Raw genomic sequence first — 16,391 nt, forward strand, 5'->3', positions numbered from 1 at the left:
TTCGGTTTCAGCCAACCTGGCAACAACTTTCAAAAGTTAGTGATAGACTTGGAAAAAAAAAATCCAATGACCTTGATGGTTTAGTTTCCTAAACTGAACCTGAGCCATACTGTAGTTTCCATGTGCATATTGTAGGAATAATAATAGAAATTTGAATTTCAGCAGTCCGTCAGATTTATCGTATCATCGGTTGAGTCACACCCGGGAGACGTTGTCCTGAATCTAAACCTGAAAATCTCCTCTGAAAATCTGTGATGTCTTCTTGCAACCGGACAACCTGTAGGGAATCTGGTAACTGGGTGTCCCTAACTGACGTTGTCACAGCGACTGAACCAGATAACATTTTGCACTCCCAAACCCTGTAGATCATGCATGCAAGGACCGCTTCAAAAGGGCCAAAGAAACCGGTATAATCGAATGCAGAGCTAAGTCATTAGCATGTGACAATTCTCAGCACGTCCGTTGTTTTGACGAGGCTGTCAGCAGATGGGACGTATTTAGTGGTTCTGCGCTGTAGAATTCAGTAGAAGACGTTCTTCCTGGAAGCGGTAACTAAACGGTTCCACAAATGACAACAACAGCATGTCATCAAATCATGTATGAAGCCGAGCTGATGGCATAGACACACACACACACACACACACACACACACACACACACACACACACACACACACACACACACACACACACACACACACACACACACACACACACACACACACACACACACACACACGGTTTGAGATAAAAAGCAGGGATCTTTTATGTGTGCTGCTGCAGTGGAGACCCCCCTCTCCTCTCCCTCCTGCAATTGAAAACCATCAAATGTAAATGTCACACTTCTGGACATACAGTGCTGGAAGATTGTGCCACTTCAACAGCTGCTGATTTTTCTGAATATTTCTCTGAATATTAGTGGGAAAGAAACCTCTGACTGTTTGCAGGCTACAGTTCGAATACGATACGTTCAGCAAGACTGAAGACAGGAAGGAGAAATCTTTTGAAACATGAAAGCCAACCAATTCAACCTTATTTCATTGGGTCTGCACCTGCACCTGGGTGAGCGTGATGGCACGTAAGACTTGACAAAAGCAGCTACGTTATATGTTAAGAGATCATTCATGTGCATCGACGCCACGATCCACGATGTTCTGTCGCCTCTGTTGTTCAGCCTATTTGAGGCAATTATGACAAGTGTTGTAGGTTTTGATTGTTTGTCCAACTGTTGTTTTGATCAAAAGAAGCAGAGTGTATTATCTTCTGTCTTCACTCCTCTCCGTCCATCTGTCTATCCATCTGCACGTCCATAGATTTGTCGGTGGCCATTAAATGAGTAGAATGATGTATAGCGAGCTTGGGATTATCCACTCCGCTTCTGTTTGTTCTGTGCTAACGACCAAGTGCTGCTTACAAAAACAATACTAATGATATTCAATTCAATTCAATTTTATTTATAGTGTCGAATCATAACAACAGTTATCTCAGGACACTTTACAGAGTAGGTAAAGACCACACTCTATGACTTATTTATGATTTACAGAGACCCAACAATTCCCCCGTAGAGTACGGTGGCGTTGAAAACCTTCACTTTAACAGACAGGAACGTCAGACAGACCCAGCTCTGTGGAGGACGCACATCTGTCTGCACCTGAGAGAGGAAGAAAAGGAGAGAGAGAGAGAAAAGACGGACAGATGGACAGAGAGAGACAAAGACAGAGACAGACACACTTCCAGTTACTATAATAATATCTATAGTAATGTGAATATGACTTATTAATACAGCAGAATAGTAGAAACAAGCACAGCTAAGGTGATAGATTATAACAGCAGCAGGAAGCGTCATGCAGGACCACGGCAGCAGGCACCACCACCATCAGATATCTGTCACAACTTCTGTTAGACAAATATACAGTGAAATGTGTCAGTAACGATTGTTCTCATTGATTTATTTATATATTCTTTTGATTGACTGTTGTTGTAAAAGCGGCTTGTCGACTTTTTTAAATTAATGATTCTTTGCTTTTGTCTGTCAGTGAAAAATCTCTGGGACAAGAACAACAAACTCTGACGACGTCACTTTGAACTTTTAGTGACAAAAGTTTAACCAATAAAAAAAAAAAATCAACCGATTCATTTGTGATCCAGATAATCTCAAGTTGCAGCTGTAATTCATATGATAAAGAGCTGTATGTCTTTGTTTTTTGCATAATTCATAACTTAAATGATTGATTATTAATCCAAATTCAAGTTTGATGCTTGATTAACCCTTTACTCATGTATCATAAAGACCAAACATGCTCAATATCCAGCTCAAATGCAAAGATCTACTTCTTTATATTGTGAGTATTTGACGCTTTATCTTCCACTGAGTATCTTTGGGTTTCCACCTAATGGTTGGATCAAACACGCTATTTAACTATTTTGGATTTTCTTAATGTTCATGAACTAAAGGATTAATGAAAATATTGAAATTGGCTTGTTTTGTCCTTAATAATATTCACATTGATAAACAAACAACAAAGAGAAATGAGAGAACCCTCACGTTTTAGAAGAAGCTGAAACCAGGAAATGTTTTGCATTTCTGCTTCATGAACGACCGTGATGATTAATGTGGCCGGCTGAGGCTTCAGTCTGCAGGGACCAGGGGAACTGGAGAGTCGCCCGCACGAACCAGTGGACAGATACAGTATATCTCCAGGGGTACCAGTCCACCTCCTGGGGCAGTGCAGGGGTGCCCTTGAGCAAGGCACTGAACCCTTAACTGCTCGGGGTGCTGTGCTGCAGCGACTCATCGTTCTCTCCACATTGATACGAAGGTGTGTGTGTGTGTGTGTGTGTGTGTGTGTGTGTGTGTGTGTGTGTGTGTGTGTGTGTGTGTGTGTGTGTGTGTGTGTGTGTGTGTGTGTGTGTGTGTGTGTGTGTGTGTGTGATAATAAAGATAAATAACAACAGACTGAAAAAGATTAATTTCCCAACATTAATCGTGATGAACATTGTTGTTAATTTCCCGTCAACTGACTCTTTGATTTATTTGGCTTATTATTTAAAACACTAATCATATTTCTATTATTATTCATTTTATTTTGATATTTCAAAACCTCGGACAAACTTACTTCACTGATGGATAACTTATCAGTGGTCTAGACCTATCTCTCTCTATATATCATTTTTGTTATGATTCGGCACCATAAATAAAACTTAATTGAATTAATCATGATTTCAAATTGTCATACCGTTTCATCTTTAATCACGATAATTCATTATGATCCTTTATGGTGTGTATGGTGATGAAATCATATTGAGATATCGTGATTAAAGATGAAACGGTATGACGATTTGAAATCATGATTATACAGTGCCGAGTCATAACAAAAATGATCTCAAGACACTTTCCATATAGAGACAGGTCTATGACTTACATTATGACCCAACGATTCCTCCATGAGCAAACAGCAACAGTGCTATAGTGACCTAAATCATCACAGTATTGTTAAGATGTGATGAAAATAGTCGCAAAGTGCGAATAAACACCAGGTTTTATATTGAAAACCAATTAAATATGCACATTTTGTTTGCATTAACATTCAAATGTTAACGTAGCCTTTGGCAGCGGTTTTCTTTCTGCATGTTCTGCAGATGGGGCGACACGGTGGTGTGGTGGTTAGCACTGTCTCTCAGCGAGAGGGTTCCTGGTTCAAAATCCCGGCTGGGCCCCTTCTGTGTGGAGTTCATTCATTCATGTGTGAAGTTTGCATGTTCTCCCCGTGTCTGCGTGGGTTTTCTCCGATGCAAAATGACTAAAAAAAGATGTAAAACCACCACAAAAAGATGCAAAATGACTAAAAAAAGATGTAAAACCACCACAAAAAGATGCAAAATTACTAAAAATAGATGCAAAACCACCACAAAAGATGCAAAATGGTTAAAAAAAGATGCAAAACCACCACAAAAAGATGAAAAATGACTACAAAAAGATGTAAAACCACCACAAAAAGATGCAAAATGGTTAAAAATAGATGTGTTGCAAAAACAAAACAGAGATGCAAAACAATTACAAAGACACAAAACAACTCAAAATGGATATAAAATGACCACGAAATGACTAAAAATCTATTCTTCGAACTTGGGTGTCTTGCTCCTACGTAGACAGGGTGGGGGGCCTCTTACACGTCCGTGCCCAGGGGCCCTTTGTCTCAGAATACGTCCGTGCACAGGAGTATACAAAAATAAGCTTGATTTCATAAAGACTGTGAATGAATGTGGTCTCCAGAAACCGTGCTGTATCATGATACATATCATTATTATGATATGAAATGAACAATATCTGGAGAGAAGAGTTGGACTCATTACAGAGGCATCCAATTATTAGAGGACAGTGTTTCCTATTACACTGTTCAACACCCCAGTGCTGTCCCCAGATCTGTCATTTCTGATCTACCTAGCACAAGGTGGACTGAGCTCACCTTCCCACAGGGGAGGAGGAGGAGGAGGAGGAGGTGGAGGAGGAAGGGGGGAGCTTCAGCGCCGTCATGATGAAGTCAATAAATAAGGAAAGCAGAGCCGACCCAAGGTAGCGGATGTTCCGCATTTCACATCCTCCTCCTCCCGTCCCAACATGCTTGTGTGTGTGTGTGTGTGTGTGTGTGTGTGTGTGTGTGTGTGTGTGTGTGTGTGTGTGTGTGTGTGTGTGTGTGTGTGTGTGTGTGTGTGTGTGTGTGTGTGTGTGATAATCAAGATAAATAACAACAGACTGAAAAAGATTAATTTCCCAACATTAATCGTAATAAACATTGTTGTTAATTTGCCGTCAACTGACTCTTTGATTTATTTGGCTTATTATTTAAAACACTAATCATATTTCTATTATTATTCATTTTATTTTGATATTTCAAAACCTCGGACAAACTTACTTCACTGATGGATAACTTATCAGTGGTCTAGACCTATCTCTCTATATCTTTTTTGTTATGATTCGGCACCATAAATAAAACTTAATTGAATGAATCATGATTTTAAATTGTCATTGTCGTTTCATCTTTAATCCCGATAATTCATTATGATCCTTTATGGTGTGTATGGTGATGAAATCATATTGAGATATCGTGATTAAAGATGAAACGGAAGGACAATTTGAAATCATGATTATACAGTGCCGAGTCATAACAAAAATGATCTCAAGACACTTTCCATATAGAGACAGGTCTATGACTTACATTATGACCCAACGATTCCTCCATGAGCAAACAGCAACAGTGCTATAGTGACCTAAATCATCACAGTATTGTTAAGATGTGATGAAAATAGTCGCAAAGTGCGAATAAACACCAGGTTTTATATTGAAAACCAATTAAATATGCACATTTTGTTTGCATTAACATTCAAATGTTAACGTAGCCTTTGGCAGCGGTTTTCTTTCTGCATGTTCTGCAGATGGGGCGACACGGTGGTGTGGTGGTTAGCACTGTCTCTCAGCGAGAGGGTTCCTGGTTCAAAATCCCGGCTGGGCCCCTTCTGTGTGGAGTTCATTCATTCATGTGTGAAGTTTGCATGTTCTCCCCGTGTCTGCGTGGGTTTTCTCCGATGCAAAATGACTAAAAAAAGATGTAAAACCACCACAAAAAGATGCAAAATGACTAAAAAAAGATGTAAAACCACCACAAAAAGATGCAAAATTACTAAAAATAGATGCAAAACCACCACAAAAGATGCAAAATGGTTAAAAAAAGATGCAAAACCACCACAAAAAGATGAAAAATGACTACAAAAAGATGTAAAACCACCACAAAAAGATGCAAAATGGTTAAAAATAGATGTGTTGCAAAAACAAAACAGAGATGCAAAACAATTACAAAGACACAAAACAACTCAAAATGGATATAAAATGACCACGAAATGACTAAAAATCTATTCTTCGAACTTGGGTGTCTTGCTCCTACGTAGACAGGGTGGGGGGCCTCTTACACGTCCGTGCCCAGGGGCCCTTTGTCTCAGAATACGTCCGTGCACAGGAGTATACAAAAATAAGCTTGATTTCATAAAGACTGTGAATGAATGTGGTCTCCAGAAACCGTGCTCTATCATGATACATATCATTATTATGATATGAAATGAACAATATCTGGAGAGAAGAGTTGGACTCATTACAGAGGCATCCAATTATTAGAGGACAGTGTTTCCTATTACACTGTTCAACACCCCAGTGCTGTCCCCAGATCTGTCATTTCTGATCTACCTAGCACAAGGTGGACTGAGCTCACCTTCCCACAGGGGAGGAGGAGGAGGAGGAGGAGGAGGAGGAAGGGGGAGCTTCAGCGCCGTCATGATGAAGTCAATAAATAAGGAAAGCAGAGCCGACCCAAGGTAGCGGATGTTCCGCATTTCACATCCTCCTCCTCCCGTCCCAACATGCTTGTGTGTGTGCGTGCAGCCTGTGCCTTACAGTGGTGGTCCTGTAGAGAGCGGTAGATCGTTTTAATAAGTGCTCAGCCGGCCCAGCTCCCCTCTACTGTACAGTACACAGGCAGCCAGGCAGCCAGGCAGGCAGGCAGGCAGGCAGGCAGGCTGGAGGGAGGAGCGACCGTGTAGTATTTCTTTTTTTTTTTTCTGTGCTTCTTTCCCTCCTGTCGTTGCAGCCCATGTAAACGCTACTGGAAGGCAGAGAAAAGAGAGACATTGGGAACAAAATAGCTCCTTTTCCAGCCCGTAAAGCTTCGTAGGAAGGAGGACCGGGGAGCCGCGGGAGTGTGAGCGCGGAGGGAGATCATTTTGAACGGTGCGAGGAGGCGCCGCAGCCGCAGCAGCAGCAGCAGCAGCCGCCGCTTCAGAGCAGGGACTGGGCTCCGGAGCGAGGGGGGAGTGTAGCGGCTACACTTGTGTGCAGAAACCCGGAGGAGCCCCGCTGACTTTCTCCCGCTTCGTTTCCGCCTAATACCCGAACCCCGAGCTGGTGCCCGGACCGCGTGTGGGGGGAAAACCGACGGTAAGTGTCGTTATCTGGCGTTTCGTCCCCAGCATGGTGTGTGTGCGTGAGTGTGTGCGTGCGTGCGTGTGTGTGTGCGTGTTTGCGTGACCGTGTGTGTGTGTGTGTGTGAATGCAGTTGTTTGGCGGTGCTAGTAGCTCCAGTAGCCTGGTGCCGGTTTGACAGATCAGATCAGCAGCCAAGGTATACACACACGCACACGCACACGCACACACACACACACACACACACAGTGCACTGTACAGTAGGCAGGGTCTAACCTCGCTGGTCTGCAGTCCCAATTGTTGACGTTTCACTCTGGTTAGTTGCCAGTTAAACGGACAGCCCCGCCGGACCAGCGGTCATTTGTCTTGTACTGTATCATGCTTGCACTGTGGGCTGCACACAGGCCCGAACTTGGATGCATGCCTGCTTCTGCTGCTGCTGCTGCTGCTGCACTCTGGCGCGCGCATGGTCCAATCATGCATGCACACACACGCGCACACACACACACACACACTCAGATGCAGACAGACTGATCGATAAAGATCACCAGCTATGATACACCCATAGTGTTTACAGGGAGTCGGCTGCTGGGAGTCTTCCACTTTCTGTCGCCTGACCTTAATTCTGTTGTCTCCTTGAGGTGCAGAAGTGTGCAGGAGTGTGCACACTTTGGGTTCTTCTTTTGACAATATCAGCGTCATCCCGGTGTTTATAATAGTGCTATTGATCCAGATGTGCTGTACCCAGTGTAAGGAAGGCTGTAATGAAAGGGAATCCCAGCCTCAAACGTGCATTTGCTTCCCTTCCTCTTTGTGCTTTCTCAACCAAACGTGTGAAAAGTGGGTCGTGTATCTCTGGAAACATAGTTTATCATGGTGCAGAAACGTCCCGGGGATGCTCACAGGAAGCAGGCTTTATTTTCTGCTTAATGCATGGGGATATTACTGACTGGAGCACAACAAATGGCCCCGCGCATCCCGGATAATCATTGTCTGATATCATCAGTTGATACGAATCGCAAATTGCCAATATCAGAACAAAGTGTTCTAGTGAGGCACAGTGCGAACGGCATTCAAACTGTCTGGGTTTGGTATACAATTACCACAGACGCTCTGACTCAACTGTGTGTGTGTGTGGGTTTGTGTGTGTGTGTGTGTGTGTTCCAGTGTGTTTCAGAAAAACATACCCTCAAAACACAGTACAACTCAATACAATGGGGGTGTACTTTCTGCAACAAAGACAACATTGCCCAGGAAGTTGCCTGAGCTGATTATGAAGGAACCAAAGTGTCGTGCCAAGGAACACTTGCCGTCCCGCAGACTGCCCGCTGACTTCCCGCTGACAACCGCCGACGCTCTAATCGTACACTCAGACCACGTGAAAAATCCCTGATGCAAATAATCTCAGTGCAGCAGATTATGAATATAATGCTGACAGTTTCGCCCCGTGTGTCTGCAGCTGTGTGTGTGTGTGTGAAGCCCCTCGTCGCCACGTTACAGCGCTGTAATAATTAAATCACTCAAGGTAACTGCTCTGCCCGGAGCCTTTCTCAGGGTCTCCGTTCTCAGTGGCATTCGTCTCACGGTAGTATCTCGCCGTCTCCTGATAGAGAGTGACAGTCTAAAAGCTGTCTGCTCTTGCCGTCCAATCCATCAATCTGGCAACAGAAGCATTTCCTCTGGCACACTGAGACTTATTTTAAAAGGCAGGGCGTATGGATTTTCCCATCAACATGGCACCCGGTGAAAAATTGAATAGTTTTGACTCTCTTGCGTCTGAATTATTTGTCTTGAGAGGATGCTGCGACCTTTCAAAAAACGTCCCACTCTCATTTTAAGTAGTGCATGGGCTCATTTATTCCTCTTAAAGCTCTCAAGTACAAAGGTGTCTGGGAGATTACGTACACCTTTATTAATAAATCATGTTTCCTGCCTTTATTATGTAAATGCATGTGGTGCTAAACCTCCACAGAGTCTCAGGATTCGACACAAAACCAGACTAAAACAAAGCTAATTTATGTCACATCAGCTGGTGTGGCCCCAGATGCCCACTGTTCATTAATCATTAGCCGGTGTTCTTTCGCTGGGTTGATTATTAGCCCGGGACAAATCCAGCATAAACATTTTTCTCTACGGATAGGATTTTAAATAGACCGAATGTGGGCTATGGAGAGTGCAACAACCTGTGTCAACAAAAGATCTTCCATCAGAATCAAATAGACACACACCTCGAAACATGTAGGTGATGCTCTCTAACACACCGGCACTTTAGTCCCCCCCCCCCACCTTTATTGTACATAGGGAATAGTGAGTGATATAACAGCGCTGTACATGAGAGAACATACAGAAGGTGGGTGGGTGTAACCCTACGTGACCTGGTCTTCTCCTCCTTCCCTCTCTCCCTCTCTCCTCTTCCTGTTTGCTGGGGCTCCTTTTAGGGGCCAGGGGTGACCTTCTTCAGTCTCTCCCAGCAGCATGCACCCCAGTGGGCCTCTCTTTTTGTAGCCCTGTTTCTGTCTTTCTTCCTTGGCCCTCCTCGCTCTTTTTTTCCTTCTCCTTAGCCCACCCCCCTCACCACCACCCCCACCCCCTCTCCTCTCCTCTCCTCGCCGACTCCCATCCCCTCCTATTCCCCGTGGTGGTGGAGCAGCAGCGCTCAATGCTTACAAACATGGAGCCGTTCACTTATATAACCTTGGCTGTGCAGCTGATGTCCTGGTCTGTATCTGCTGTATAATGATGTCAGAGCTGTCTAGAGAGGCAGAGGGCATGCTGGGTAGGCCAATATGTCAAGATCTATTCCTGAGCTGAGTCTGGTGAGAGGGGTGATCCAAGGATTTGCCTCTGGTTTCCTCCCTTTTTTCGTCTGTCAGGATGAAAGTCAAATGGAGATGAATGAGATGTTTGTAGCATTTGTCAGTGTTAATGATGCATCTCAGTGTAAGGAATGTCCTCAACATTGCACGAATCCTCTACATTGTTTAACCACATGTCAGGCTGAATACCTCAGGACATCGCTGCGCTGGTTTAGATTTCCCTGGCAACATTACTGGACGCTGAGCGCAGGTACAGTAAGCAAAGGGGACATATTTGTAGCCAATTAGCTCGGATTAGCGTCACATGATGCGACTTGTTTAAAGTTGTCCCCCCCATAGAATAACATGTCTGTTATTGTCTTGCCTTTACTTTCTGCTTGACCACAGTTGACTGCTCCTCGTCCAATAGAAGCTGGGCCCCGAAGGCGCTTCACCGCCAAGTTGTCTGTGTTTTCGCCTATGACTAATTAGATTACAGCACCCATATGATATAGACTCGTAGGTTGTTTCATGGGATCTTTTGAGCGAGGGGTGAACGCAGCCGACCACAGAAAGTCATCTGATCATCACGGGTTTCTGCCGTGGAGCGGGGCGAATAGATTTTGTGGGAATGAGAGTATAGCTTGTGTTTACTATCATACTGCATTAAGACGAACAAAGCCGTCTTTATCCAATTGCACTTGTATAGAAATGTTTAATTCAGTTTATTCCTGTTTGAGCAGAAAGTTCAGCCTCTTAATAGAGACTCCGATGACAAACATCAGGCGCCTTTGCTTGTATGCCTACACATCATTATGCAGACCAATTAACGGAGTTGAATCACTAAAGGGATCATGTTGACCTGCTGATTCGGGTGAGCCAGCCGCTGCCTCAAGGCCCGCTACGTCTCAGAAACATCCTCTTGTTCCAGTGCTGACTGGAGATAGACTGTATGTGAAGCTTGTTGCATCTGTTGCTTTCAGTGCATGAAAGGTAGCGTACGGTAATATTCTTCCATGAGTTCACCTGTAAACAGCATGTATGCTAACTAGAGTCCTTTTGCTCTCTGCCGTTGTTTTTAAACCTAGATCTGGGCGGGTGAAGTTAACTTAAATGACGTAATGCCAGTCTGACAGAGGCCCGCTGCAACAAGCGCTAACGTCAGCCGATGACAGCTATCAAAAAAACAACAACAGAGAGAACCAGATTTGGGTGAACTTGCCATAAAGCCAGAGGCGTAGTGCGGTCAAAGTGCATATAGTTCCACCCATTTAAACAATGTGTCAGTCAGTGTTGATATCCTAAATCAATATTACGGCTGTAGCAAATGGCTATTTTCATTTCTGATCAACTCATATTCAGTATGTAAATGATCTGAAGTCCCCAGAGTCCAAGTTGACCTCGTCATGTTGTTCAGCCAACCCAGAAGATACTTGATGTATAATGCAAAAGCAGAGATTATTGACATTTGTGAAGCTACAACGGTGATAAATCCACAAAACAATGTTGAATTTGCTGAATTTATCTGTCGTCTCCGTGTTTCCGCCCTTAATCTAAGCAGGGGTTGTCCACGTGTGCAGTCACAAGAAGGCTGTTGAGGAAAGGTTATTAGATTCTTCAAAAAGTACGCCAAGTCCCCTGATATTGATCTATCCTGGTCCTGCCGGGGAGGGGGGGCCTCCCACTGTCCTCTCTCATCATTGATACCCTCCTGCGGCCATTCATTTTTTACTCTATTTATGTGTGGGTACATGTTACTCTCGCGTCTGCTCAGACTGTTACAGAAGGAAATGCTTCTCATAATCTTGCTAATTGATAAGCTATACTAGCTAGTTTTAAAAAGACGTCATGGATCCGAGTTGCGAGTCGATCGAACTTTACAGGCGCTGTCACTTCACACTGTCCTTCCGCACCGGGCCAAAACACGTTGTTTGGGTAGAGCCTAGTTTGTTTGACCAGTGTGAGTGCAACCGCTCCGCGTCTAGCAGCGGGCGTCCACAGCTCGTTTGAGAGAGATGTGCTTTTGTAGAGCACGTTTGCACATGTACAAGCACGAGTACGAGGCCTACGGCGGCTCTCACGTCATTTTCTGTGCGCCTGTTCTGACAGAAAAAAGAAGTAGGGACCATGCGCGGACATTTAAAACAATGGCGGTGAAAGGTTCACGTTGGTGTGATGTGGAGGTGGAGTGTTTACTGCAGATTTGGTCGATGAAAAGATTCAAAAACAGTCGACAAGACGCACAAAAACTCCGAGGTCTACGGAAAGATCTGGAAACAAAGCCACGCATCGCCATGACGTCATCAATGCGTGTGACGTGTTACGGCGTGATGACGTATAGGCAGCAAGAAGCATTTGCCGAGGCCCAGGTAGTGTGACTACAAACGGGCCTGGAGGGGGGGACAAGGACCCTAAAGCACGGTGTGCGGTGTGGAAGGACAGTGTGAGTGCGCCCTAAGTTCCTCAGGACCAGGGCTTCAAATAACGATTGACTAATGGTTTTCATTGTTGTTTAAACTGTTGATTATTTTCTCCATTAGCTGATTAGATGTTTGGTCTATCAAATCAGAAAACTGTAATAAATGAAGGTGGATCAGTGTTTTTAGAAGCCCAAGATGGCGTCTTTAAATGTCATATTTTGTCCATAACTTAAGGATACTCAGTTTGCTGCCATGGAAGAGAGAAACTAGAAAATATTCACATTTAAGAAGCTGGAATCAGAGAATTTTGCCTTTTTATTCCTTAAAAAAAAGTCTCAAACTGATCAAAAACAGTTGGCGAGTGATTTAATGGTTGACAGAGAATCGATTCATCTCTGCAGCTCCACTCAGGACCGTCTGTTCCTGCCATTTTTTCCACCCGGTTTCTCCGTCCTCAACACCGGATAACCAGGGAAACAGCTGCGCACGTCATCTTCTTCTCTAAATGAGGCCGGCCAAAATGTCACCTGGAGCTCCACATTTTAATTACAATACAGGCAGATGTGTGGCAGTGATGAGCAACACACACACACACACACACACACACACACACACACACACACACACACACACACACACACACACACACACACACACACACACACACACACACACACACACACACACTTATTGTATTATATAGCAGTATTTCTTAGAAGTAATGTGTCTGCCATAAAAGAAATTCCATGCTGTTCCCTGCTGTAATATGTGTCACGCAGAGTAATGAGTGTGTCCTCAGTGGTGATTCAAACCTCATTATCTGAGTTGAATGAGGCTAACCTTTCGGCGCGATGTCGAAGCCGGCTTTTGTGTCGCATTCGGAGGAGGCTCGTGAAGCTCCGCCGCTGATAAACACGCTGTCATGGCGAACACGACAAGAGATTATCAGTGCACTCTGCACCGGCCTTCACACACACCACTGGTGGGGGCGTGGGTGGCGGGGTGGGGGGTGTTCTGTGCTCTTCGAGATACTGTAACACCCCACCCCCCTGACACACAAGAGCATGATGTCAGCCAGCGTGCTCTAAAAAGTTTGCGGTTGTCTCTCAGTGTTGTGTTTTGTCTTCAGCCCCTCCCTTTTGTTAGGTCTTGCTTTATTCTTCAGTCGTTTTTTTCAGTTGTTTCTGTTGAGCAGTGGTTTCCCAAGGCTTCCCCTTTGTCTTTTATATTTCTCTCTCTCTCTCTCTCTCTCTCTCTCTCTCTCTCTCTCTCTCAGGCCGCCTGTGCTGAGCGTATTATCAGGGAAAATAATCATTTGTAAAATAGCCTTTATTGGGCAGAGAGCAGAGCGGGCCAGTTCCACGCAGGCACACTGCTTTCTTATTAACACCAGTCGTCTTGGCTCCGCTCGGGCACAACTGGGGCCACTCACAACTGGCTTTTCATCAACAGGAATACTTGGCATCGAGGCCCATGAGGTTTATTTTTTGCCGCGGCGAAGCGGAGCACTTTACGAGCAGGAGTCCATCCGACATTTGCTGGCGCTGAACCGCTCTCTCACTCGCTCTCTGTGAGAGCTCCCTCAATTCATGCAACGGAATAGAAATTAAGTCATTACGCCTTTACAGACATATTAAACAACCAGTTCCCAAGACAATGAAGCGGCTACATTTTTTTTCTTCTTCTAGCTACTGTGTCATAAATACCGGGGCGTTGTTGCGTACAGAGGGATTCCCTTCATGTGGATTTTGAGATTAAACCGGCAACAACAATTTGACTATCTGTGCCCCCGGGGCAGAAGATAATCAGTTTATAATCAGAGTTCCCAAGAGGAACTCATGTGTGAGATTATGAGTTTTTTTTTTTTTTTTATCTGGGCATTAGAGACAAGAGCATTTAAAATAGCAGACAATATTTGAAGAGTCGCTTGAAATTGATAGCTATGTTGTTTTGGTAGATGCAGAAATGAAGTTGTTGTATGCTGTATGTTTATACCTGTACATAAAGTACATATAAGATATAGATATATACTGTATACAGGTATTTACTTACTTACTTACTGCCTCATATGCCGGCTGGCATGTAGGGCAGTAACAAAGGATCTCCCCTCCTGTCTGTTCTGGGCCAGAGTCTTTACAGAACCCCAGGTATGATCTTCAGTTCTCCCTCCACAGTCCTCCGCCAGGTGTTCTTGGGTCTGCCTCTTATGCGCTTGCCTTCTGGTGTCCAGTGAAGAGCAGTTTGTGTGATGGTACAGGTACTGGAGCTGTACAAATGATTATTTTCATTATGGAGTAATCTAAGGATTTATTTCTCAATGAATTGATCGATTGTTTAAAAATGGCCAGAGCTCAACGTTGAACACACAACAAGCAGCAGTGTATTGGCCCTTTAATAAGATTATTCTGCGGTTAAGAGGCATTTTCATGTGTTTCAAGCAGGAAGAAATTGTTGGTAGACACAGTTCAGGGGTGGGCAACTCCGGTCCTCCAGAGCCACTGTCCTGCATGCTTTAGGTTTCTCTCTGCTCCAACACACCTGAGTCTAACAATAGTCAAACTGTGACAAGCATCAGCTCACACTCAGGTGTGTTAGGGTAGGGAGAAACCTTAAACATGCAGGACAGTGGCCCTCCAGGACCGGAGTTGCCCACCCCTGACATAGGTCAACATGTCATCAGAGTTGCAAGGCTCTTGTACCGATTGGCTGCGGGTAAAATCTGACCGCACTTCACCACTAAAAATGAAACTGTCCCCAACTTGTAGTTTGGCTGCATCTCTCTGCACACTGTGGCGAGCCGAGCTCTGAGTTTTCTTAGACATCTCGTTTTCAAATTGGTTGTTTCGTCCAATGAAACAGTCCAATACCCGTAAATATTCCATTTACAAAGGAATAATACAGATGAAAGCAGCAAATACAAAAAAATGAAAACTTGAACCTGTGAATGTGAATGAATGTGAATGTGTGGACTTTTTGCTAGAAAAATGAGACTTAATTCATTAGTTTAATAATCAATTGAACTCTATTTTGTTTTACTGTACTGTACTGTACTGTACTGTGTGTGTTTTACGGCCAACGAGCACGGCTCAAAGGTAAAGGAAAGGACGGTTGATGGCTTCAATGATTAAGTCAATAGTGTTAAACTGCATGTGATAAGAGGCAGAAGAAAGAAACGGTTCTACTGTGTTTCCACTTGGAAATTTTCCATGCTTCGACATACTATCCGCAGAGGTAATGAATAACTGGGAGCCAAGAGATGCCTATAAAACCCCACAATTAAAAATTTGGCCGAGACCCAAGTCACACTATGGCTACTCTTCCAACATGTAGCCCAGCGTATATAGGTCAGCATTTCATAAGCGTAGGGAAAACAATCCATCGGTACAGAATAGATCGTCCGTTTCATCCAATCAAAGTGAGTTTAATGCTCTTATTTTGCTGCTGTTGCAAATCAAACTCGACCGGGGATTCATTTATGTGGTAAACTGGTTTGTTTAAATCTGAAAAAAACATTATAACAAAGCCCTCCGCTGCTCTAATTCCTCTCCTGATTCAGGAGCTGGATAAATAATTGGCTGTGCGGAAAGAAAAGGCTGCGGTTTTTATTGCTCTCTGTTTTAAAACTGTCACGCTTGAGGAAGTTCGGATGGACTTGTTCCAACAGCTTCCACAAAAGCTCCGCCTTTTGATCATTGTGTTATTTTCAAACTGGGATTGCGATCGAGGGCGACCACGCATGCCTCCAACACCTTCTGTCCTGTATGCTACCAAGTGGACCAAAATGAGGATCTGTGGTTATACAGTTGGCCTTCAGAGTAAAGAAACATGCAGGTTTTCATTACAGTCGGGGCTTTTTACTCCAGACAGTGTGGGATTACAAGTGTCAGGAGTGAACGGGGCTGTTCTGCAGCAGCAACCCCAACAGCCCTATCACATGAACTCAAGTACCTCCCCGTCAGCACCACCCGCCATCTTCCAAATGTGTGTGGAATTCATTTCAAATAGGAGATAGATTTACTTTGAGTAAAACTGAAGGATTAAAAATAGCTTACTATTCCAACTGTTAGGTTTTACATAACTATTTCAACTGTTTAGTTTTAGCTAACTATTTCAACTGTTTAGTTTAAGCTAACTATTTCAACTATTTAGTTTTAGCTAGCTATTTCAACTATTTAGTTTTAGCTAACTATTTCAACTATTTAGTCTTAGC

The 16,391-nt window shown here is 43.9% G+C and overlaps 1 protein-coding gene across 1 annotated transcript in view; it reads left to right on the top strand.

Annotated features, from left to right (window-relative positions):
• The first annotated feature begins 6,670 nt into the window (after positions 1-6,670).
• LOC310960911 (thyroid hormone receptor alpha-B) overlaps positions 6,671-16,391 on the top strand; it is a 163,670-nt gene continuing 153,949 nt past the window's right edge. The window contains exon 1 of the mRNA XM_083932763.1: positions 6,671-6,981. The gene's annotated coding sequence lies outside the window, so the exon portion shown is untranslated. The remainder of the gene's footprint in view (positions 6,982-16,391) is intronic.

Source organism: Echiichthys vipera (genome assembly GCF_963691815.1).
Source record: "Echiichthys vipera genome assembly, chromosome: 18".
Taxonomy (NCBI): domain Eukaryota; kingdom Metazoa; phylum Chordata; class Actinopteri; order Perciformes; family Trachinidae; genus Echiichthys; species Echiichthys vipera.